We start from the raw sequence: 25,678 nt of genomic DNA, 5'->3' as shown, positions 1-25,678 counted from the left end.
CCTGTACTCCTGATAATCCTAGTTCCTGTTTCCTGATTGACCCAGCAGGAACCACCCCAGGGTGGATTTAGGTATTTCTGCCCCAAATCTGGGTCTATTCTTTGCCGCTTTAGTCTTGTTTTCTTGTCAAGCCATGCACTTGGTTCCTGTTTTTGCTTTGCTTCCTGATGCCTCGGAATTCCAGCTTCTTGTCAAATGCTTTGCTTTCAGTAAGCCTTGTTTGCTCTTTTGCATTGAATGCACTTCTTGGACATACAGAGACATTAAGATTTGCCTTGACCAATGATTTCTTTTTGCCCGTACACCTCTAAATGAATACACAGGTTTCTTCTCCTGCTCATCCCTCTCTCCTCACCTTCTGGACCTTTGAAGAGGTGTCACTAAGATCTACTTAACTCCCACCCTCAGGGCTGCTTGGTTCTAAGGAGCTGAGTGAGCCAATCCACCTCTAGAGGTAAGAAACGCAGGTTTCTTCCTACTCTGAGGCCACCTGGCTTTTCCTTTCTTAGGCGTGCCTCTCATGAAAGTGGTGATCAAGGTCCATGCAGTGGTGTAGAGACTTTGAGTTGCAGAAGGTGCTTGCAGAGTGTGAGCGTGAGAAAACTAATGAGTGAGACTTGGCATCTCTGACAGAGCTGCAGCCCCACCACCAGGGGCGTAGCCAGACCTCGCGGTGGGAGGGGGCCAGAGTCCGAGGTGGGGGGGCACATTTTGATCTGCCGCCTTGCCACCTTGCCAATCCCCCAATTGCTAACTGCAAGCTGCAGCAAATACCTTGGCTGACAGGGGTCCCCAAACCCTGCCAACTGAAGCTTTGTCCAGCACCGGTCTCCGTGGCTGCAGCGTTGCCTGCCCTGCTGTCTCTTCCCCCTCACATCCTGCACGCTCCTTTTTAGTGAAACATGCTCAGTTTCACTAAAAGGAGCGTGCAGGACGTGAGGGGGAAGAGAGGGCAGGGCAGGCAACTCGGTGGCACTGCAGACCGGCGCTGGGCAAGGCTTCAGCTGGCGAGGGTTGGGGACCCCCGCAAAGGGCCCGGAGGAAATTTGGGGGGGCCCAGACTCCTGTGGCCCCACATAGCTACGCCACTGCCCACCACTGAGAGTAGCTACACCTCTCACCCACTTTCTTCCTATTTTAGGCCCCACTTGAGCCATTGATGTCAGCGGTATTCAACAGCTGCGTTTTTTTTTCTTATTTTAAAAGTGCTGCTTGCAGCTTGAATGATGCCAGGTCCCTCCTCTCCCCCCCCCCCCCCCACCCCAGTTTGCACATGTGTAAGGTTGACAACACTGAAAAAGTAAATAGCAAATCCTCACTTTTATTACCAGAACAGATATTTAGTGGCCCTAAAAGTCCTCCAGACTAGTCTCCTCCCATTCCTTCTATCCTGCCTTCACCTTACTGGGGGACGCCCATCCTTTGGGAATTGTGGTTGTGGGGGTGGGGGAAGAATGATTTAGCAGCTGCTAGATGGGCCAATGCTCACAACCTAACACCAGCGCTACAGGCGATTAGCATCAGACTAATACTGGCATTTGTGCGCGTAGAATGCTCAGAGAGCTTTAGTGCAGGGGACAACTTACATGCCAAACATTAGCGCCCTTACCGCGGAAAACCTAACGCCAGCTTGGAACACGCATTGGGGTGTTTGAAGAGAGGATTTTCCACGATTGTTTCTTTAAAAGCTGCCTCGTGATAGATGTATATTATCCTTTTTGTATTTTGCTTGTGCTTGTTTCTCATTTCCCTCAGATTTCCTGAACCCCCAAATCATTCCCCTCCCCCCACACCCTGCTTTGAGAAGTAAACAAAACATTACATTGCAATATGGATTATGCCGCCACATACAAGGGTGACAGAAGGCTGGTATAAGATGGAGCTCCTTGGAGATGAATTTAATTGTCAGAGCACAAGACCAGGAGCTGCACTGCAGAAGCTTCCACTGGAAGAAAATATGGCAAGTTTCTTTGAGGCTTGGAATGTTCACAGCCAAAGGATGTGGTTTGAGTGTGGTTGAGAGTGTGATGAATTAAAAGGCTGAAGTTCGTAGATTCTGTATATCTCTCTCCAGGTCTTCTAGACAGCTTTTTTTTTTTTTTAGTGGTGAAATTGATCCATCTCAGACTGTCAGGAGAATAGAAGTTATATGGAGGACAAATGGGTATTGCCAGGAGTGAGCTGCATAAATCAGAGTGCCAAAACCTGTCCAAAGTAATCAAAACAGTCTTCAGATTATCAGAAGGAATAAGAACCCAATCTTTCATTTCTCAATCAGAATTCTGTATGAGGAGTTGTGGAATATTCACGGCTAATTAGTAGAGAGACAAATCTTCTTTACATTTCAGGAGAGATGTGCAGATGGATATTGGAGATAATTGAATGGCGATCATCTGTCCCATTTACAGCTCAAATATCGCCTGCATGGAAGAGGTGAATTTAGGAGCTTCCCCAGAAAATGAGATTAGAGCCAAAGTGTCTTAAGATGATGTTCTTGACAGACTCTGAGTGAATATTTAAGACCTCTGAAACTCTGGTACAGGGCTTCTCAACCTGGTCCGCAGGACACACCCAGCCAGTCAGGGTTGCAGGGTATCCATAATGAATATGCATGAGAGAGACTTGCATGCACTGCCTTCATTATATGCAAATCTCTCTCATGGATATTCATTGTGGGTCTCCTGAGACTGGCTGGATCGAGAGCCACTACTCTAGTAATTAGTATTGGGAAAGTCACCATAAAAGGATGTAGAAGCTGACTATTGCTGGGGGAATTCTGTGCTCCTGCAGGGGGGCTGTATTGGGGGAATGGGGGACCTGCTAGCATGCAAATGCATGCTGGACAGGGCTCACCATTACTCCCCAATGATCTGCTGCGGACAGCGTGCCAATGTTTGGCACTCTGCCCACTGATTATTGGGGAGGAATATGTTTAGCATGCATTTGCATGCTGCTTGTACTAAGAGCCCTGTTTAGCATGCATTTGCATGCTAGTTGCGGTCAGAGCCTGCGAGCACGTTGTTTCACTTGCTCAGGGGCTTTGATCATGGGGCAGTAGCAAACGCAGGCGTTAGTATGGTGCTAATAGTCTCTAATACCTGCATTTGCTTCTGATCATCAGCCCATGAGCTAGGGATGAGGAGAACAGACAGGGCAGGGGGCAGATCCCTTCCTGTCACACTGCTTGGTTTGTAGACCATCATTTGTCAGTGAAATTTGTAGCAGCAGGGCTGACTGCATAGCTTTTGATAGATAAAGATATCCATGCAGGGCCACCAAGAGACTGGGCTGGGCCCGGGGCAAGGCAAGGCCCGAGGTCACCGCCGCCGCTCCCCCCTCCACACACCCTGAGGTTGCCACTGCTCCCCCCGAGATCGCCGCAGTCACTGCTCCCCCCTCCACCCCCCCGAGGTCGCCGCCGCCCCCCCCTCCGTCCGCCACCGGGCCGGGCCCCCTGCATTGAAATCACAGTCTCACCTCTGTGAAAGCAGCGCTGCAGGCAGCAGAACGCCTCCCTTCGGCTCTCCTTCCCTCCTTGTGTCCCGTCCTCGCGGAAGTTACATCAGACGAAGGCGGGACACAGGGAGGGAAGGAGGGCCGAAGGGAGGCATTCTGCTGCCTGCAGCACTGCTTTCACGGAGGTGAGACTGCGATTTCAATGCAGGGGGCAGACGGTCGACGACGGAGGGCGGGTGGGACTGCAGTGCCGGGCCCCCCTTGCAGGCCTGGGCCTGGGGAATTTTGTCCCCCCTGCCCCCCCTCTCGGCGGCTATGTATCCATGTTGTGGACTTTCAGCAACGCTATTCATACTAGTGGCACTGCTAAAAATCCACATGCCACTTTAAAGCAAGGATTCTCAACCCAGTCCTGGACACACCCAGCCAGTCAGGTTTTCAGTATACCCACAATGAAAATGCATGCTTGAGATTTGCATACAATGGATGTAGTGCATGGGGATTTATCTCATGCATATTCATTGTGGGTATCCTGAAAACCTGACTGGGTGCATCCTGAGGACTGGGATCAGAACCCCTGTTTTATAACGGATATAGTTAAAGTCACACCTGACATTTGTGTGGTACAATTTGGATGACTTATAGGGGTATTTTCGATATGATGTCTAAATCTGACTTTGGATGTTTTGCTGAAAACGTTCAAAAATCAAGTAGTGAAAAATGACCATTTTCAAACCAGAAAAACGACTATCTTTTTTCTTTGAAAATGACCATTTCCTAGATGTTGTTGTGCTTAATACGTCTATCTTTTTGGACCATTCCGCCCCCCCCCCCCAAAAAAAAGTGAAAAATGGACAAAATCAAGCCATTGGGATGTAGGAGGAGCCAGCTTTCCTAGTAGACTGGCCACACAAGTATCCCAGCAAAACAGTGGGACACCCTAAGAGCAGGGCCGCCGAGAGGGGGGGGGGCAAAATTCCCCGGGCCTCCAAGGGGGGCCCGGTGCCGGGGTCAGGCCACCGGCGCTGCAGTCCCGGTCTCACCTGCCTGCATCCTCGGCTCCGGGCCTCCTGCATTCGAAGCGGCAATCACGGATCGCCTCCCTTTGGGCCTTCCCTCCCTGTGTCCCACCCTCTAAGAAACCGGAAGTTACATCAGACGAGGGTGGGACACAAGGAGGGAAGGCCCAAAGAGAGGCGATCTGCAACTGCCGCTTTGAATGCAGGGGGCCCGGAGCCGTGGAGGCAGGCAGGTGAGAGACCGTGGACTGCAGCGGCGGGAGAGCAACAGGGGGCGGCAGGGGGAGTGACGAGGAGCGACAGCGGCAGGGGGGGCGGCCTTGCCCCAGGCCTGGCCTAGTCTCTCGGCAGCCCTGCCTAAGAGCACTGCAATGGACTTTACATGAAAGGTCCCAGATACATATCTCACCATTACCCCCTATAGTGAGTCCTTCAAAACCCACAAAAAAGTTACTGTACCCAACTAGACACCACCACAATAGCCCTTACGGCTGCAGGTGTCACCTGTATCTGGGTACACAGTAGGTTTGGTTTTTTTTGGATTATTAGCCCAGGTCGTCTTCTCTACAGTGCACTGCACTGACCATTAGGCTACTCCAGGGACCTGCCTGCTGCTCTAATAGGACTGGCCATAACATCTGAAGCTGTCATTGAGGCTGGTATGTACTGTTTCACTTACATCTTTGCAGGGTGGGAAGGGGTCAGTGACCACTGAATGAGTAAGGGGGGGGGGGTGTTCATTCCTTTATTCCTGCAGTAGTCATCTGTTCACGTAGGGCACTATTTTTTGGCTTATTCGTTAGTAAAAACAGGTCTAGACCAAAACGTCCAACTTATAGCCCTGGATGTTTTTGTTTTGTTCCATTACGGCAGAAGAACGTCCAAGTGTTAGGAACGACTGTTGACCCGCAGCCCCTTGACCAGTCACAACACACAACCTCCATCTATCATTTTCACATAGTTTTGCCTCCCTGCGCTTCTTCCTTCTCGGTTTCATTTGCTAGTTTCCCAGTCTAATTGCAGTATTTTGCTTTCAGTTTGACAGATGTCAGTAGTACCAGTAATGGGAGCAAGCAGGCTCTCATTAAACAGTGTAATTACTTCTCCCCCTTTGTTGTACTGCTCGGAAAGTTCCCTAGGTGTTTTTCATGCAACCCATCAAACACATTTATTTTGCTTTCTGTTGTTGAAATTAGCGTGATGCTTTCCTGATCAGGATGGAATGAGTTCTTTTGCCAATACAAGGATGCATCTACTTTTTACCCTTTGATATTTTCACTCTCTAGCTGTTGTTTAGGATTGCTCTGTCCTCTTTTCTTGACTTTCAGGTTGCTTATGCTTATGAGGTCTAAGAGACCTGGGTTATCTTTGCCTCTGGGTTCTCACCCTGAGAATGTCTGAAAGTTACTGTAATGATCTGACATTGGAAATGGTAAAAAAATGATGACCTCCCCCCATATATTTTACAGAACAGAGGGCAGCCTTCTCCTGCACTGTCCCATATCACTTTCTCAGCCTTACACTGTGTTGTCTCAATATATTGATCAGTTCCAGTGTTTTAAAAACTCTCAGATGTTGGTCTCTGGGGCTTCATATCATCAGAGCCAAGCTGAGTCAATTCTAGCCCATCCCCATCAAATGTACCTATGAACCTGTCTAGATTCAATGGAAATAGAAGTCCCAGAATGCACCTGTGGAGAATCATTAATCAGTTTGACCAGTCCTCAGGCTCAGGGAGTCCTCTGACGAGACAGACTGGACCTGAAAAGCAGAGCCTGTTCGGATACAAGGGTGACACTGTAGTTCCATGTAAAGAGTGTCAGTTGGAGCCGGTCTTGGTTTTACTCTGACTGAATCTGTGCTGCAGGAAGAAGATGGCCACTAACATTCCAGTAAGATCTTTCAGATCACATTACTAAAACTCATAAGAGTTCCTGAGAGCTAGTCTCCATTCTTCACGTTTTAATTTGCTGCCTTAAAGAGAGGGATGTGAGGAAGTTAATGGTAAACCCGTGTATGGCCTTCTCTCCATCACTCAAACCTCCTGAAATGTCACTTCAGATAATTCCGGGCCCTGTTTCTGGATGCATGATTTCCTGCTGTCTCTTTCCACTTAGGGAAGATAACGAAGACCAGCGAAAAATACTTCACTGTTTAAAAATTGCTCTCAAGAAATGCAAAAATGAACAGGAATAAATTCTAAGGACAGACAAAATCCTAGGGCAAAGAAATGTTTCACAGAAACAATAGCATAGGGAGGAAGAAGAATCAGAAATGGGGGCATAAAATGTGCTAATGTAGGGATATAACATGAGTTTTGGGCAGATCAGGGACTTAAGGTCCACCCAGTGTATCCAAAAAGTCAACACATACAGTCAGGGGCGGCCCAAAGCAATATGCCGCTGCTGTCCCCCGGGCCATGGCCTGGAATCTCCCCCCATCCTTCCTCCAAGTTTACCTTCTTTGTCTATTTTCTAAAAGGTGGCGGCAGCGATTCCCATACGCTGCTCTGCCACCGGCACTGACCTCTTCTCTACTGCAGCTTGCCTCTGAGGAAACAGGAAGTTACATCAGAGAGGTGAACCACAGTAAAGAGAAGAGACCAGTGCCACTGCTGCCACCTTTTGGAAAATGGACAAAGAAGGTAAACTCAGGGAAGGAAGTGGAGGAAGGAAGGGGGAGATGACACTCCAGGAAGAGTGCCATCTGAGGCCCTCGCCTCAGGTGGCCTAATGGTACGGCCGCCACTGCATACAGTGATGTGAAAAAGTTCCTCAGCTTCTGATTTCCTGTTATTGTATATATGTCACACTGAATGGTTTTTGATCTTTAAACAAAATGTAATATTAAAAAAAGGGAACCTGAGTATACACATAACACAGTTTTTAAATTATTATGTCATTTATTTAAGGAACAAAGTTATCCAACACCCATATAACCCACGTGAAAAAGTAACTGCCCCCTTAGCTATTCAATCAACCAGTTGACCAAATTTAATTGATAATTAGGTTCAGTTGATTACACACAGCCCTGTTGAATCTAAACCTCACTATATGTTTATTTATTATTTATTTATTTGCAGTATTTGTATCCCCCATTTTCCCACACACTAGTAGGCTCAATGTGGCTTACAAGACACCGTATTGGGTCGATGTTAAACAAATACAATCAGAAATAGGGTAAGGGAAGGTAGAGGTAGATGGGAACAATAAATGACAAAGGAAATAAGAAATAACATGTTGAACCTTAGTATGAGAATGACGTAGTCAGCACAAAGCAGTGGCGTACCAAGGGGGGGGGGGGGGGGGGGGCGGTGGGGGCGGCCCGCCCCGGGTGCACGCCACTGGGGGGGTGCCGTGCACCGGTCAGCGTCGTTCATTTCCATGCTCCCTCTGCCTCGGAACAGGAAGTAACCTGTTCTGGGGCAGAGGGAGCATGGAAACGAACGACGCTGACCGGCGCGCGGCACCCCCCCAGCGGGGTGCACCCTGGGGGGTTCTTTCGCCGGGGGGGGGGTCGCGCTGCACGGGGGGGGTGGTCGCTGCACCTGGGGGGTCGGGGTGCATCGGCGATCCGCCCCGGGTGTCAGCGCCCCTCGAAACGCCACTGGCACAAAGTTTCTACAAGAACACTGTGCCATGATCAAAGGAAATTCTAGAAGAGATGAGAAAAAAGTTGTTGAAGTATATCAGTCTGGATGTATATCAGTCTGGATGCCGCCAAATGAAGAAGACTTGGAACAGTGCCAAATCCTCCCAGGAGTGGCCAGCCTTCTAAAATCACTCCAAGGGCACAGTGACAACTCATCTGGGAAGTCACAAACTTCCCAGAAGTTAAGGTCAGTGTCCATGACCAAAATAAGAAAGAGAGTGGGAAAAAAATAGGATTCATGGGAGAGTAGCAAGACTCTGCAAGAGTAACATCGATGCTTGTCTCACATTTAGAAAAATAATTTCTATGGACAGATGAGTCAAAAGTGGATTCTCTTATGTCCTGTGGAAATAATTTCAGTTGACAAAATAAGCTATTGGTGAGAAAAGGCTCAAGCGGCTAGGGCTCTTCAGCTTGGAGAAAAGGCGGCTGAGGGGAGATATGATAGAAGTGTATAAAATAATGAGTGGAGTTGAACGGGTAGATGTGAAGCGTCTGTTCACGCTTTCCAAAAATACTAGGACTAGGGGGCATACGATGAAGCTACAATGTAGTAAATTTAAAACGAATTGGAGAAATTTTTCTTCACTCAACGTGTAATTAAACTCTGGAATTCGTTGCCAGAGAATGTGGTAAAGGAGGTTAGCTTAGCGGAGTTTTAAAAAGGTTTGGACGGCTTCCTAAAGGAAAAGTCCATAGACCGTTATTAAATGGACTTGGGGAAAATCCACTATTTCTGGGATAAGCAGTATAAAATGTTTTGTACTTTTTTGGGATCTTGCCAGGTATTTGTGACCTGGATTGGCCACTGTTAGAAACAGGATGCTGGGCTTGATGGACCTTTGGTCTGTCCCAGTATGGCAATACTTATGTACTTATGTACTCTTTTTATTGGACGAATTCAATACATCTGTGACTAGCTTTTATGTCCTGAAACTTGACATTGTCTGTTTTTTATTACTTTCATAAGAAACCTAAAGTCTTGTCCTTCATAACACTTTCCAGTGTGTCAATTTTTCAGCTGAGATATTTTCTGTGTCTTCCTAGGGGCCCTTTCACTAAGCCGCATAGGCTCCTACACGCACCTAACAGCTACCACATGGCCTGGGCAGTAATTTCATTTTTTATGCACGTCCACTATACACGCTGGAAAATATATAGATTTTTTTGGCACACAGGTGGTAATCGGCCTTGTATGCGCTTTGACAATTACCACCCGGTTAACACATCAGACCTTACCGCTAAGTGAATGGGTGGCGGTAAGGTCTCAGACCCAAAATGGATGCGCGCCAATTTTCATTTTGCTGTACATCCATTTTCGCCCTCCCCCCCCCCAAAAAAGGGCATTTTTTACAGGTGTGCTGAAAAATGGATCTGCATGCATCCAACACATGCGCCTACACTAGGGCAAACCATTTTCACCACACCTTAGTAAAAGGACCCCTATGTCCACTGCATCTAATTTTGCTATTTATTCTTTTGCTAATTGGCCCTTCACTTGCTGCTTTTCTTTCACATATTCCCTTTTTTTTTTTTTTTAATAAATGTATTTTCTCATTTTGGCAGATGCGGTTACAGTTCTCTCTTCTGTTTCAGGGTGTTGGGGTTTAGCAGGGAAGCCCTCTAGTTCATTCTTGCCTGGCCTCCCCCACCCACATAATCGGTCTCTTCTCTTTCCTTTAAAGTCCTGGAATGTAGCCAGCTGTGCTGTGCTCTTAGGACCCTGAGTGCAGTGAATTAATGAAGTCATTAATTTAGATCCTGACAAGAATGAAGCTACAACACTATACTAATGGATGTGCTGGATTCAGCCTCAGCTGCTCATTTTATTGGATGGATTCTGGGAAACCTGATCTCTTCCTTCCTGGATGATCCTGCATTTCTCGGATCAGACTTAACACCCCTGTGCTATAAGCATGCTAAAGATGTCTACTCAATGTTGCACGAGTTGGAGAAAATGCTAATATTTATTTTCCAGGCCTGAAAATACCATGCACCACATTCCAAGCCGCTACCAGTATAAATCGACCCGGCAGAATATTTAAATTGACCAGTATGGATATTAAATATTTTCTTACCCCAGATTCTGTATAGATCTCCCAAATTTGAGCTCAGATCCCAGATCCACATGTAAACTAATTAATCAATTAGGCGTTAAGATCAATAATAGGTGTTAATAAGCACTTAGGGCCCCAGTTAGTGGTGAGCCCAACGCACTGGAGTGCACCCAGTGTTAATTGGGCAGTGCCGTGCGCTGCCCAGTTACTGCCAGGTTAGCGTGGGAGCCTTTACTGCCACCTCAATGGGTGGCGGTAAGGGCTCCCCCTCCCCCGAAATGGCTGCACAGCAAGCACTTTACTTGCCGCATGGCCATTTCCTGCAGGAAAGAGAGACTTCCCTTTTACTTGCTGAGGTAAGAGGGAGCCTCAGCGCACGTGAAAAATGGTACCCGGTCAAAATAGCCTTCACAAAATGGCCCCGACAAAATAACCCCGACAAAAAAGCTCCAAACAAAAAAAACTCCCGACATAATAGTCCCTCACATAACAGACACTGTCAAAACGGCCTGTCCACATTATAACCCTTGACAAGTTGGCCCCCCGACAAAAGAGCCCGATCAGGCTGCCCAGAATATGGGACTGCATTTTTTTCCTAATAATCTTACCTCGCCAAACAGGATAAGGTTGGTAAGACTATGAAAATGATGACAATATTGTTTTTTTTTTTAAATTAGCATGTTGATGAAAGAATAGTTTCTTTAAATAGCAGAACAGATCATGAATACCAGTTTGTAGCTATAGAATTTTGTTTATTTATGTATGCTTTATGCAATCGAATACTGGTAGGAGTATTTATCAGTGAAGATTTCAGTTGTAGTTTATTATATTTTTTGTGATGTGTTATTTTTTGTTAGGGGGCAGCCTGGCAGAAGCTCCCACCCCAGCGTACACCATTTCCGGTGCTCCAAATGTATTTTATTGTTGTAGCGCCAGTGTTTACCTGGGGGGTAATTGGGCAGTGCTCCCCACAGAAATGGCCATGTGGCAAGTGTTTCACATGCCGCACAGCCATTACTTAACCCCCCCCCCCAGCCTTTTGCCCACTGTGGTAAAAGGGGGCCTCAGCGCGCATCGGAAACACACGCTGATGCCAGCGCAGGCCCCCTTTTGCCGCAGCTTAGTAAAAGGACCCCTATGTGTGGATTTGACCTATGCCCCTAATCTATAAAATGCACACCTAAATTTCACAGCAAGCAACTCAAAGGGGGTGAGGCCATGGAAGGGCTGTGAGCGAGTCAGGTATTCCCAGAAATTAGGCACAATGTTATAGAATGCCTGCATTGGCGCGCCTAACTGCCGTCAAACATATACACCAGCTTTGGGCAGGTGTAAGTGTTCATGCCCAAAGTTGGGCACGAGAAATGCGCCGAGCTATTATTCTGTTCAAGGGCCCGTTGCGCAGAGCACCTACAGAATTTGATCTTAGCATAGATCGTAATGGCGCCTAACTTTGGGGGCCATTTCCTGCATCTGTGTTATGTCTGTGCTCACCTCGCCCTCTGGTGGCCAGAACCGGTGGCTGCTGTGGACCGTCACCCGTTCCAGATTTCATAGCTGCCTGGTGATTGCAGCAGCTGAGTTTCAACTGCTTCTGGGCTTATCAGCCATCTTGGAACATTTCTGCTTGCCTTTGCATTGCGTCTACGGTCCCAGGTATGTTGGTGCTTGTTGCACTCCTGCCTTGTTTGGTTTCTTGTCTTGGTTTCTTGCCTGATTCTGCTGTCTGCCCAGACTCTGCTTGTTTCCTGGTTTATGCTACTGATTTGCTGCCAGCCCTGAACTCTGCTTGTTTCCTGGTTTATGCTACTGATTTGCTGCCTGCCCTGAATCCCGCGTGTATCCTGGTTTATGCTACTGTCTGCTGCCTGCCTTGACCCAGCTTGAACCCTGGTTTATTCTACTGTCAGAGTTTTGCCTTGCCTCTGGTGTGGGGTGGTTTTGCCTGCCACTGCTGCTCCTTGGCAGTGGCCCAAGGGCTCACAAACTCAGTTTCCAGCTTTGTAAACGTGACAATCTGGCCTTTAGGGGGTCTTTTACAGTTCCTAAGGGCGTCTAAGCATTTACCGCCAGCTGATGTTTTCCGCGAGCTAAAACACTAGTGCGGCTTTGTAAAAGGCTCCCCTTAGTGCGTAAGAGTTATTAATGCAACCAGGAATTCCAGTGGATAGAAACAGGAGACAATTGGAATGGTGTCTACATTGAGATGATAATTGGGACAAGAAATATCAACCAAAAGGAAAGGAGAAAACACCTACGATAAAAATGCCTGGCAACAGAGTAGGTGTGGGCCAAAGACCTTCCAGCAAACAAGTATTGTTTTCTAGAGCATTTTTGACTCTGAAGCAGGTGATTCTCTGCCAAAACATGCCCCGTGTCGGTTTTTTTTAAACTGTTGGTGCTTTATCAATAAAAGAGTGTTCTTTATACTTGATTGGTGGAAGGTCTTTGGCCCACCCCTGCTCTGTTTCCAAGAATGATAATTTGGGCCCGTATGTACATACAACTAGCCTTGTAATGTCAACGGTAATCATTTCTGTGCTTTTTGGAAATAAAGACCTAAAATTCTTCTACTGATTTACTTATTCTGCTGCCACTGACCAGATCAGCAAAGGGCCAGGTAGACTGAGAGTAAAGCTAGAGGCCGCTGGTATTGCAACAGAAGAGGGAAATGGCGTTATTCACTGCATTTTAACGTTGATATAATTATGTATTATAATTTTTTTCCCACAGTAAACCATTTTAGGGCTTCTGTTTGCCAAAGCTGGTCTATAAATGTAAAAAAAGTATGATGAATGAATGAAAATGAGCAGAATAGATGGGAGTAATGCATTTATTCACCATCGTACTCTCTGATTCCAGTTTATTTTCAGTGAAAAGGCAAACTGGGTCACCAGCAATTCATAGGACAGTTGATTAGAACTTTCTCACGAAGCTCAGAGCACCGTGTCAATGTGTAAACGGTGCTAAGGCATGCTGAATTTATAGTATATTTCTTTCCTTTTTTAAAGAAAATCTTAGGGGCCTGTCAACTGAAGGGTGGTAAAGTTTTGTACTTACGGCACATTAGATGCAAAAATTATTATACGCTAAGGGGGAAATTCTATATATGGCGCCTTAAAACTCAGCTCCTTAAAACCACGCAGTTAGCGTGATTCTATAAACTATACCATGTGCTGTTCTTGCACCTAAAATTTAGGCGAACCCATTTTGGCCACCTAAAACCAGGCCTAAATACCTGGATATATTTTATAATAATGCGCGTAGTTTTTTGAAATGCCCACAACCCGCCCTTTTCAACTGTGTGCATTAGAATTTACACACACCGCGCTATAGAATACACCTAGAGAGTTGTGCGCATAAACTCTAATTGAAGCCAATTATCAGCACTGATTACCTTGTGAATCAATTGAGTTGTGCGTACAGTTTGGCTGCATGGACAAATTAGTTTGCATAACTTAAGTCACCATCAGGCTTATTTTCGAAAGAGAAGGACGCCCATCGTTCGACACAAATCGGAAGATGGGCGTCCTTCTCACAGGGTCGCCCAAATCGGTATAATCGAAAGCCGATTTTGGGCGATCCCAACTGCTTTCTGTTGTGGGGGGACAACCAAAGTTCACGGGGGCGTGTCGGAGACGTAGTGAAGGCGGGACCTGGGCGTGACTAACACATGGGCGTCCTTGACCCATAATGGAAAAAAAAGGCGTCCCTGACGAGAATTTGTACGACTTTACCTGGTCCTGTTTTTATTACGACCGAGGCACAAAAAGGTGCCCGAACTGACCAGACGACCACCAGAGAGAATTGGGGATGACCTCCCCTTACTCCCCCAGTGGTCACTAACCCCCTCCCACCCTCAAAAAACATCTTCAAAAATATTTTGTGCCAGCCTCTAATGTCATACTCAGCTCCATCACAGCAGTATGCAGGTCCCTGGAGCAGTTTTAGTGGGTGTAATGCACTTCAGGCAGGTGGACCCAGGCCCACCCCCTCCTTACCTGTTACGTTTGTGGTGGTAAATGTGAGCCCTCCAAAACCCACAAGAAACCCACTGTACCCACATCTAGGTGCCCCCTTCACCCGTAAGGGCTATGGTTGTGGTGTACAGTGGTGGGTAGTGGGTTTTGGGGGGCTCAGCACACAAGGTAAGGGATCTATGTACCTGGGAGCAATTTCTGAAGTCCACTGCAGTGCCCCCTAGGGTGCCTGGTTGGTGTCCTGGCATGTCAGGGGGACCAGGGCACTACAAATGCTGGCTCCTCCCACGACCAAAGGGCTTGCATTTGGTCGTTTCTGAGATGGGCGTCATTGGTTTCTATTATCGCTGAAAATCAGAAACGACCAAGTCTAGGGACGACCATCTCTACGACCAATCTAAATTTCAAGATTTGGGTGTCCCCGACCGTATTATCAAAACAAAAGATGGGCGTCCACCTTGTTTCGATAATACGGGTTTCACCGCCCCTCCATCGGGACGTTTTGCGAGGACGTCCTCAGCAAAACTTGGGCGTCCCTTTTGATTATGTCCCTCGGTATGTAGAATCTGGGAGTGAGTTCAAAGACTGAGCCAATTGTTGAGGGTCTGCCCAGCATGTTCCCATATAATTAGGATTAACATTTCCTCAGCAGGCAGTGAGGTTTTGGAATGCATTGCCTTTTTTCATGAGATCTTTTTTTTATTTTTTTTTTGTTACATTTGTACCCCGCGCTTTCCCACTCATGGCAGGCTCAATGCGGCTTACATGGGGCAATGGAGGGTTAAGTGACTTGCCCAGAGTCACAAGGAGCTGCCTGTGCCTGAAGTGGGAATTGAACTAGAGACCTGCACGGGAACGGGGTTCACGGGAATCCCGCGGAACCCGCGGGATTCCCGCGGGGACGGAAGCAGTTCTGCAGGGTTCCCATGGGGATGGAAGCAGGTCCTGTGGGGTTCCCGTGGGGCGGAAGCAGGTCCTGCGGGGTTCCTGCGGGGATGGAAGCAGTTCTATGGGGTTCCCGTGGAAGTGTAAGCTGCACTGCATCAGCCTCTCATCTACCGAGTACCTTGAGTGCTGTCTCCTCCTCCTCCTCTTCCTCCTTGCTTTAACAGCACAAATGTGGAAAGTCTTCCGTTAAGGAGGTGGTAGAGACACAAATGATGATGGAATTCAAAAAGGCTTGGGATAAACACAGAGGATCTCTAATTATAAAATGGAAGTTATAAAAATCCTAACCTTAAATGGCTGCATGTGTGTGGATGTGTCAAGTGACGCTTAGATGGCGACTCTGGCTGTGATTAACTAGGGTCGATAACGGGCAGATTTGTATGGTCTGTGTCTAATATATGGCAGTCTGGTTTAGGATGGGATAGAAAGGGCTTAGACAGCAACTTCAGTGGCTGGAACATAAGGACAGTGCTGGACAGATTTTTATGGTCTGTATCCCACAAATGAGAAGACGAATAGACTGGAGTGGGCTTCAACGAGAACTCCAGCAGTTGGAGCATAAGTATAGGGCCAGATAGACTTCTATGGTCTATGTTCCAGAAACACGAAAGAAAGTATATAATATCACACTCGTTGATTTAATCATGAATTGATAATGAGTGTGACTATTGGGCAGACTGGATGGACCGTTCAGGTCTTTATTTGCTGTCACTTACTATGTTACAATTAATCCTCTTTCCTCCCGGGCTGATGCGCAGACCTCAGCTCTGATACAGGCAAGAGCATCGAATGTCACCTGACCTACTGGCGCGTGCATGTGGTGACCTCTCAGCACACAGTGCCAGGAATCAGAGACAAATCTTACATGTGCACACCAGAGTGTTCTAAGTTTCAGCTTCCACTCCTTCCTTGCCTACAGTGATGTGGCTCAAATCCAGAGAGAGACTGAGGGAGCTGACCAGAATTTTCTTTTATGTACCATTAAATTCTTGCAGGGACGGGTTGGGATGGGTTAAATTTTTGCGGGGATGGTTAATATTCCAGTGGGGACGGGTGGGGATGGGTGAGATTCTAGCAGGGACGGGCAGGGATGGGTAAGATTTCTGTCCCCGTGCAACTCTCTAAATTGAACTCAGTTCCTCAGGAACAAAGTCCACCACCCTAACCACTAGGCCACTCCTCCACTTTTCAGCGATGTTAACATTTTAATGAAAAACGTTGTTGAATTATTGTAATTCCCATATATGACTGCTAAATATTCTGTTATAAATCTGAACTGAACTGAGATTTGGTAGTTTGTGGTATAGAAACTTTTGTATTGTATTGTGTTACCACACAGAAAAATACTTTACCACCCATTAACCCCCAAATTCTATGAAAGGTGTTAAAAATTGGGCATGCACCTCTGGCTGGGTGAGTCAAACAATTTTATGTGGCCACAATCACACAGTCACTGCCACAAAAAGATTGATAAGCACTGAATTAGCGTGTGAATCAGTGCATGCTAGCTCTCATGCCGGTGCGATAATGGTTACCTGACTTGTGAATTATCAGCATGCCCTAATCACATACCAACTGCTTAGCAGACTGTAGTAAACAGATTTTAGGAATGCAGTTGAATGACTCTGATTATTTGGATATGTTTGGGCTGAAGAGGTGTTGGTGTCATTTAAAATCTGCAATTACATATAAAATGTGTTCTTTGGAAAAAGCAGTAATTCACCCTTGATTACTGCTTTAGGTGTTTGGAAAAATACATTTTCAATTATTTCTAATGTCACTATTTTGAAGAGTAATTGAAATAGAAAAGTGCTCCTAGTATTCACATGAATCTGATTTATCCTTGTCAGTCAGTCACCCCCTGCAACTGTTTCATGGCCCTCTTTTTGGTCTTCTGTTCCTCAGTGGTGCCATGCTCCCAGGACCAGCTTTGAATCCACAGGGTGTTGCTTCAGGGCAAACCAGGTTTCCTCCCATCCTGGTCCTACAATCTGATCTTGGCATCTTACTTCCTCAATCCTCAAGGCATACTCACTGGTCCCCAGACCCCAGGGCTTTTTTTGAGGGGGTACTGAGTATTGGCACCTTTTCCATTGTCTGCTAAAATTGATAAATGGACCCCAGGTTTTAATGAAAGAGCTCAGGCACACCAATTCAGTCTTGTCATAGATTCTGTGACTGGTTGCAGGGGGCCTGGCTATTATGGGGTGGGTTTCTCAGTGATCACCCCACTCCTGAAGGTGGCCTAGTTTTTGAGCACCGGCAACTTTTTTTCTAAAAAAAACGCACTGCTGGTTCCCTACCAGTATATGCTGGAGTACTGGCTTGAACCAATTACTCCACGCCAGGATTTCCAATGGTTCCATTTGTAGGGTTACCATATGGCTCCAGAAAAAGGAGGACGGATTGAGCCAGCCGGGTTTTACTTCCATTGCTTTCCATTGAAAGCAATGGAAGTAAAACCCGGCTGGCTCAATTACTTCCATTGAAAGCAATGGAAGTAAAACCCGGCTGGCTCAATCCGTCCTCCTTTTTCTGGAGCCATATGGTAACCCTATGACCATTTGTAGCTTACAATGCAGCAGCTTCTATCTTCAGCCCACAGTTGGAGTCTTAGTCTACTGTGTGTTCAGGAACCTAGCTCCAGCTCCACACTGCAATCCAGACCGGCTTTACCAGCTGCTCCCGCAGCAGCAATCTTACTTTCACTTTTCAATGGAAGCCTTCTATGTTTCAGCCCAGCTTCTGCTGATTATTCTCTGTGCAGACTGCAGCTGAGTCAAGCTTCCAGCTTGTCAGAACTCTGCCATTGTAGCTCACTTTGAAGCCACAACACACTTTCTTCCACCGCCCTTGAAGCAGGGAACAGCTTCCAGGGTTACTTGCATTCACACTTTTAACTTTCTTTCTTTTTCTTTTCTTCTACTTTGCCAACTCCCCTGGCTAGGTGTGGCTTGCACAGCAGCCCCAAACACACTCTGCTGCTCTTTTCTGGCCCCTCCTGGCCAGTCTTTCTGTTCTCTCTAAGCCAGAGTTTATTTGCTGCACTACAGCACTGCAATGCTCTTCAAAACCCCACAGAAAAAAATCCTACTTGTCCAGTGCTTGCTAGCTCTTTTATTTCCCTAGCTGTCTAAGGCAAAGTTAATCTCTTTAGCCTTTCCAAAACTGTCTCCTCCCAGCTGTACTGAGACCCCAATCCCTGGAGGTAAGTGAAGTCATCTTCTTTAAAACATACATAGTAACATAGTAGATGATGGCAGAAAAAGACCTGCATGGTCCATCCAGTCTGCCCAACAAGATAACTCATATGTGCTACTTTTTGTGTATGCCCTACTTTGATTTGTACCTGTGCTCTTCAGGGCACAGACCGTATAAGTCTGCCCAGCACTAACCCCGCTTCCTAACCACCGGCCCCGCCTCTGCCATCCAATCTCCGCTAAGCTCCTGAGGATCCCTTCTTTCCGAACAGGATTCCTTTATGTTTATCCCACACATGTTTGAATTCTGTTATCATTTTCATCTCCACCACCTCCCGCGGGAGGGCATTCCAAGCATCCACCACTCTCTCCATGAAAAAATACTTCCTGACATTTTTCTTGAGTCTGCCCCCCTTCAATCTCATTTCATGTCCTCTTGTTCTACTGCCTTCCCATCTCCGGAAAAGGTTCGTTTGCGGATTAATACCTTTCAAATATTTGAACGTCTGTATCATATCACCCCTGTTTCTCCTTTCCTCCAGGGTATACATGTTCAGGTCAGCAAGTCTCTCCACATACGTCTTGTAACACAAATCCCATATCATTCTCGTATCTTTTCTTTGCACCGCTTCAATTCTTTTTACATCCTTAGAAAGATACGGCCTCCAAAACTGAACACAGTACTCCAGGTGGGGCCTCATCAACAACTTATACAGGGGCATTAAAACCTCTTTTCTTCTGCAGGTCACACCTCTCTCTATACAGCCTAGCAACCTTCTAGTTACGGCCAACACCAACACTGATGACTAACATAGAAACATGACTGCAGAAAAAGGCCATATGACACATCCAGTCTGCCCATCCTCTGTAACCCCTAATTCTTCCTGTTCCTAAGCGATCCCACATGCTTATCCCAAGCCTTTTTAAATTCTGGAACAGTCCTCGACTCCACCACCTCCACTGGGAGGCCATTCCACGCCTCCACCACCCTTTCTGTGAAATAATACTTCCTTAGGTTACTCCTAAGCCTATTCCCTCTTAACTTTGTCATATGCCCCCTCATTCCAGAGCTCTCCTTCATTTGAAAAAGGCTGTCTTCCTGTACATAAATGCCCTTGAGATATTTAAACATTTCTATCATGTCTCCGCTCTCCCTCCTCTCTTCCAGCGTATACATGTTGAGGTTCATAAGCCTGTCCCTATAATTTTTGCATTAAAACAGCCATGATAACTCTTTAATGTAGAAATGAGTGGTGTGTGAGTGTGACTAGAGTACAGCAGAGGAGTGGCCTGGTGTATCAGCTAGTGCACATGTTATTATCACATGCTAACTGTCACAACTGTTGATAGCGTGTCTGCACTTATCGTCTCAAAAGGAGATGGTAAGTGAAGCTGTGTTATCAGCACTCTGAACATAAGAGTAGCCATACTGGGTCAAACCAATGATCCATCTTGCTCAGTGTCCTGTTTCCAACAGTGGCCAATCCAGGTCACAGGTACCTGACAGAAACCCAGTTAGTAGCAACATTGCATGCTACCAGTCCCGGGGCAAGCAGTGGCTTCCCCCATTTCCATCTCAATAACAGACTATGGACTTTTCCTCCAGGAACCTGTCCAAATTTTTTTTAAACCCAGATATGCTAACCACTGTTACCACATCCTCTGGCAATGAGTTCCAGAGCTTAACTATTCTTTCAGTGAAAAAAAATGTCCTCCCTGCCTCCCCTAGTTATCTGTTCCCCCTTCTGATACCCCTCGGTATCCAGTCCTCCTCCCGATCCCCTGACATCTCCTCGGTATCCAATCTCCCCTGACATGCCCCACTATCTAATCCCACTCCTGATGTTAAAAACCCCATCTTCATCCAAAACCCTGCCCCTGGGCATAAGCGCTTCCCTGAGAGCCAACTCCTCTCCCCTTATATGAAAGGGTTCCCCTAGTAGTAGTTCAGTGAAACTATTGCTATGGATCATGTCAGCCATTTTGAATCCTCGGGTAGTTCTGGGCAGTCACACACCTACTCCTGTATGAGTTTTCTGGAATATCCTGTTTCAAATGATTTCCTCTTTCTCCAAGGCAATGTTGTGCTGTGCTAATTCCACCTAACGGCAGTTCTCAGAAAAGCCTTAGTTAAGGTACTGACTACTGGACAACTTCCTTCCTGTTTAGCTCAAGCTAAGAACTTTAAATGTGCATCTCCAATTGTTTGCAACATTCTTCCTCTGTCCTGATTATTTCCTGTTTCTTAAGCTCGTTAAGTCCTGGAATGTTTGAGTTTTATTGGTTAAGTTGTGGCTGTTTAGAGCAGCAAATTAATACTCTAAGTGGGTCTATGTACATAAGTACATTAGTAATGCCACACTGGGAAAAGACCAAGGGTCCATCGAACCCAGCATCCTGTCCGCGACAGCGGCCAATCCAGGCCAAGGGCACCTGGCAAGCTTCCCAAACGCACCAACATTCTATACACGTTATTCCTGGAATTGTGGATTTTTCCCAAGTGTGATTTTTACTTGTTTTTATTTTATATATATTTCTTTTTGCTGGGGTTACTGGTTTGTATTGTTTTTCCTACTATGCACGCTTACTTGTTTAGCATGTAATAAACTGAATAAAATGTAAAAATAGGTGTGTTTTAGAAAACACAGAGGCCCATTTATTAAGCCACAGTAAAAAGTGGCCTTAGTGTGACCTTACATAGGCTGTTTTTACTGCAGCAGTAAAATAGCCAATTTTCTATTTTTTGAATTAATGGCCATACACTAAATGTTCAAAAAAATGTAAGTGACTTCCAATCTGCTAAAATTAACAAGGAGGAAAAAGGCCTTCAGTGGCTTAGGTCAAATCTTAACAGTGCTTTAGACTAATGACCGGCTCAACGCTGCTATTCATTAGTGTGATTAAAAAAAAAAGCTCCTGTCAAGTTATTCTCAATTTTATTGGATTTTTATTATATCATTTTTATTATATCTTTCCTCTTTATCATAGTTCTTCCTCAGTTAGGTACTTATCTCAAATATAAGCTGCCTTGCTCTAAAACTGAGAATAACTTGACGGGAGGCTTTTTTTTTAATTGGACTAATGAAGAAGCAGGGGCCGGTCATTAGTCTAAAGTAGGGTTACCATATGTCCGGATTTACCCGGACATGTCCTCTTTTTGAGGACATGTCCGGGCAACCGGGTGGGTTTTGCCAATCTGCCCGCCCGCCAGCCTGCCCGTTTGTCCAGAAATCCGGACAAACGGGCAGATTGCTAGCCTCCCCTCCCCTTACTTACTATTGCCCTGGTGGTCTAGTGACCTCTACTGCCTTTGGGAGTGACAGGGGGGAGGGGAAAATGTGACAGGGGGTGGAGTGAGGGCGTGAAAGGGGGCGGGGTGTGAAAGGGGTGGGGCAGGTGTGTGGTGGGGGCGGGGCATGTGTCCTCCTTTTTGGGGGACAAAATATGGTAACCCTAGTCTAAAGCATTGTTAAGATTTGACCTCAGCCACTGAAGTCCTTTTTCCTCCTTGTTATTTTTAGCAGATTGGAGGTCACATACATTTTTTTTGAATAGTGAAATTTTCTTTAGGGCAAGTCAAGGCTTTATTGATAGTTGTCGTACACTAATGTTGCCATAAAAAAATATTGCATGTGATCACTTATCGCCACCTATTTTGTAGGTGGTATGGACTCACGTGGAAGTCCTGAGCTAATCAATTAGCACATGGTAATCTAGGTGTGCTAGCTGATTGGCACAGGAACACCCATTCTCCTCCCCCAGACATGTCCCCTCCCAGAAAAATTAAAAAATATTTTTTAGCATGCAGTTAGCATGTGCGGATTTGTAAATTGCTGTTCACACTTTCCAAAAATACTAGGACTAGGGGGCATGCGATGAAACTACAGTGTAGTAAATTTAAAACAAATAGGAGAAAATTTTTCTTCACCCAACGTGTAATTAAACTCTGGAATTCTTTGCCGGAGAACGTAGTGAAGGCGGTTAGCTTGACAGAGTTTAAAAAGAAGTTAGACGGTTTCCTAAAGGACAAGTCCATAAACCGCTACTAAATGGACTTGGGAAAAATCCACAATTCCAGGAATAACATGTATAGAACGTTTGTACGTTTGGGAAGCTGCTTGACCTGGATTGGCCACTGTCGGGGACAGGATGCTGGGCTCGATGGACCTTTGGTCTTGTCCCAGTATGGCATTACTTATGTACTTATGTAATGACTAAGCATGTTCCACGGTAAGGGCCCCTTTTACCAAGCTGTGGCAAAAGGGGGCCTGCGCTGCCACCAACGCATGTTTTTCATTCGTGTCGGGGCCCCCTTTTACCACAGTGGGTAAAAGGGAAGTCTCTCTTTCCTGCAAAAAATTGCCGTGTAGCCATTTCTGGGGGGAGTCCTTACCGCCACCCATTGAGGTGGCCGTAAGGGCTCCCGTGCTAAACTGGCGGTAACCGGATTACCGCCAGGTACACTCTGGCTCTACAAAAATAAATATATAATTTGTAGTGCTGGATGTGATGGCCTGCTAGGGGTGGGAAGTACCACTGGGCTGCTGCAGTAGCCTTGCGGTACTTCCTGTTTAGCGAGCGGTAAGCCCGCGTTTGGCTTATCGCCGCTTAGGAAAAGGGGCCCTAAGCATGGTAATGCTTACCACAGCTTAGTAAAAGGGCTCTACTGTGATCAATGAGGGGATGGACTTTGAACACTGCTGCTCAGGGGGCGTAGCCAGACCTCATGGTGGGAGCCCGAGGTTTGAGTGCTGCCCCGATGTCCCCCCCCCCCCACTGCCATGCCTCACCTCCTCGTCTCCCCACTGTCTCGCCTCCTCGTCACTCCCCCTCACCTCCTTGCCGCTTCCCCTCACCGCCTCGTCGCTCCCATCTGCAAAAACAAATACCTTTGCTGGCAGGGGTCCCCAACCCCCACCAGTCGAAGCCTTCTTCAGCGCCGGGCTCCGGCGCAGCCGCGTTCGCTGCCCTGCTCTTCTTTCTTCTTGCTCTTCCTGTGCACGCTGATGCGTGCTCAGTTTCACGTAAAGGAGCATCAGCATGCACAGGAGGAGCAAGAAGAAAGAAGAGCAGGGCGGCGAACGCGGCTGCGCCGGAGACCGGCGCTGAAGAAGGCTTTGACTGGTGGGGGTTGGGGACCCCTGCCAGCCAAACCAGGGGCCCGAATGAAATTTGCAGGGGCCCAGGCCCCCATGACCCCCACATAGCTATGCCACTGGAGTGGACTGTGGTGTTTTGGACAGTGAAGTAAAGAGGCTGTTGATGGATCTGGTTTGATGCTCTAATGAGAAGGCTGAACAGGAGAATTCTTTGCGATTGGAACTAACTGTAACTCAAGTTATACCTCTAACATATTAACAAAATGTTGATGGGGCACAACCTCCTTTTGTGCCATTAGAGTGTTCATAGCATACTAATTTGAGGAAGATTACCTCAGTGGCATAAAGGTTGGCAGGAGTGGAACATTGTTATGAGAAATTAACATTAGCTGAATTACAGTTTGACATGGGTGTTTTAAAAATGGGCTCATTAATCAAATCAAAGCAGGCATTTGCTGAACGCTGCTGCTTTTTCAGGTACCAGGCATATTGCAATAGGCACTGTTAGCATTGAGTAGGTAGTTTTGTGCTGAAATCATGCTACGGGGAATTCGCATCAAGCTTCTCGAAAGAAGTCAGCAGTAATGGATTATTGGCTTTCACTGGTATGGCACCGCACTGAGAAAAGCACTGAGATGCCAACTGGCATCACATTTACACAACATACTTGTACTTTCAGGAAGGGATGTTGGATTCGGCTCACACCTTTTCAGTGGTAGTAGGCAGGGCCGCCAAGAGACAAAGCTGGGCCCGGGGCAAACACCCCCCTGGGCCCACCCCCTTCTGGGCCCGCCCCCCTTTCCGGATGGGCCCACCACTCGCCCCGCCGCCACTCCGCTACTTGTCCTGCAGTCCTGCTCCAGGCTGTCACTGTGCACAGCAAACTTCCCCAGGGCCTGGTGCTCATGTTGCTCTCCACAAAGCAGAGTCCTTCTTTCCTTCCTGCTGCGTCCAAAGAGGCTGTTTGGACGCGGCAGGAAGGAAGTACTCTGCTCTGCGGCGCTGCTGTGCACAGGAACAGGAGAGTAATGCTAATGCCGGGCGGGCCCCCCTTGGATGCTGGGCTCTGGGGAATTTTGCCCCCCCTCTAGGTGGCCCTGGTAGTAGGAGGTTAAAGTAAGCTACTTTCAGGTACACTAGGTATTTTCCCATCCCCAGAGGCTTTCAAAATTAAGGGGCCCTTTCACAAAGGGATGCGGTTCACCAAATCAGGACTACCCTGGGCTACTACAGGAGCCCACTGGTAGTCCCCAACCCCAGCGAACGCCATTTCCAGCGTAACAAAAATATTTTGTATTTTTGTAGTTCCGGGGGTTACCCGGTGGTAATTGGGCAGTGCTGCCCGGTTCCTGCCGGGTTAGCACAGGAGCCTAAATGGGTGTGGCGGTAAGGGCTCCCCTCGGAAATGGCCATGCGCCAATCCCTGTGATTTGCGCAAGGCCATTTCCTTTAAAAAACCAGCCTTTTACCCGCAGTGGTAAAAGGGGGCCTTGGCGCACGTCAAAACTACGTGCCGATGCTACCGCAGTTTGGTAAAAAGCCCTGAGCAAAGCGAATGAGCATTAACGCTGTTCCCTCGCACTTTCGGAATATTTGTCTTTGATTTTTGATAGCATCGTTCTTTACATTGTGCATTTGTTTGCATATGCACTAAAGACCAGTAGTATTTTTTGACTTCATTTACTCATTGTCAGACTCCTGAGGCAGGTACGTTACATACCGAAACAGGGTGCCATGTCGAGTCTTCAGCACTGACTGCTTTTATTGTATATTGTCGAGTTTTTAAGTATATTTATTTCATTGTGTATTGTTCTATACACTTTGCATTTTGAGCACTGGTTTTATGTTATTTTTGTAATGTTTTTACACATACGTTAAGCAATAAACTCTTAACTTCATTGTTCCTGAGGTTTGTCTAGCCATCCTCCGTTCCCACTTCCTTGTGTAATGTAGTGTTGGTTAACAGGGCATTTTTCCCGACTGGCATTGGTTTCACAGTTTTCAGAGGGGAAAGTTTCAATTTGTGATTCTTTTCAATGTTTAGGGATGATATTGGACTGAGAGTTGCATTTTGAATTACAGATATCCCGGGTGGAGTGGGCTGGTTTTGCTGCCCTACGAATGTTGAGGGCAGCTAGCGCTTTTTCTTGATACATCCACTTTGCATGTTTTTTTTTTTTAACATGGATTTGTAATATCCAAATTGGATTATGGAAATGTGGCCTACCTGGGACTTCCTCAATGTCTGTTGAGGCAGTTGAGTACCCT

General features: G+C 46.7%; 1 protein-coding gene across 1 annotated transcript in view; it reads left to right on the top strand.

The window, feature by feature from the left end:
- The window catches only part of CELSR3 (cadherin EGF LAG seven-pass G-type receptor 3), a 192,911-nt gene that overhangs the window by 28,359 nt on the left and 138,874 nt on the right, over positions 1 to 25,678 (top strand). The gene's annotated exons all lie outside the window — the stretch shown is intronic.

Source organism: Microcaecilia unicolor, chromosome 6 (assembly GCF_901765095.1).
Source record: "Microcaecilia unicolor chromosome 6, aMicUni1.1, whole genome shotgun sequence".
Taxonomy (NCBI): domain Eukaryota; kingdom Metazoa; phylum Chordata; class Amphibia; order Gymnophiona; family Siphonopidae; genus Microcaecilia; species Microcaecilia unicolor.
This window is presented reverse-complemented; position numbering and strand designations above follow the sequence as displayed.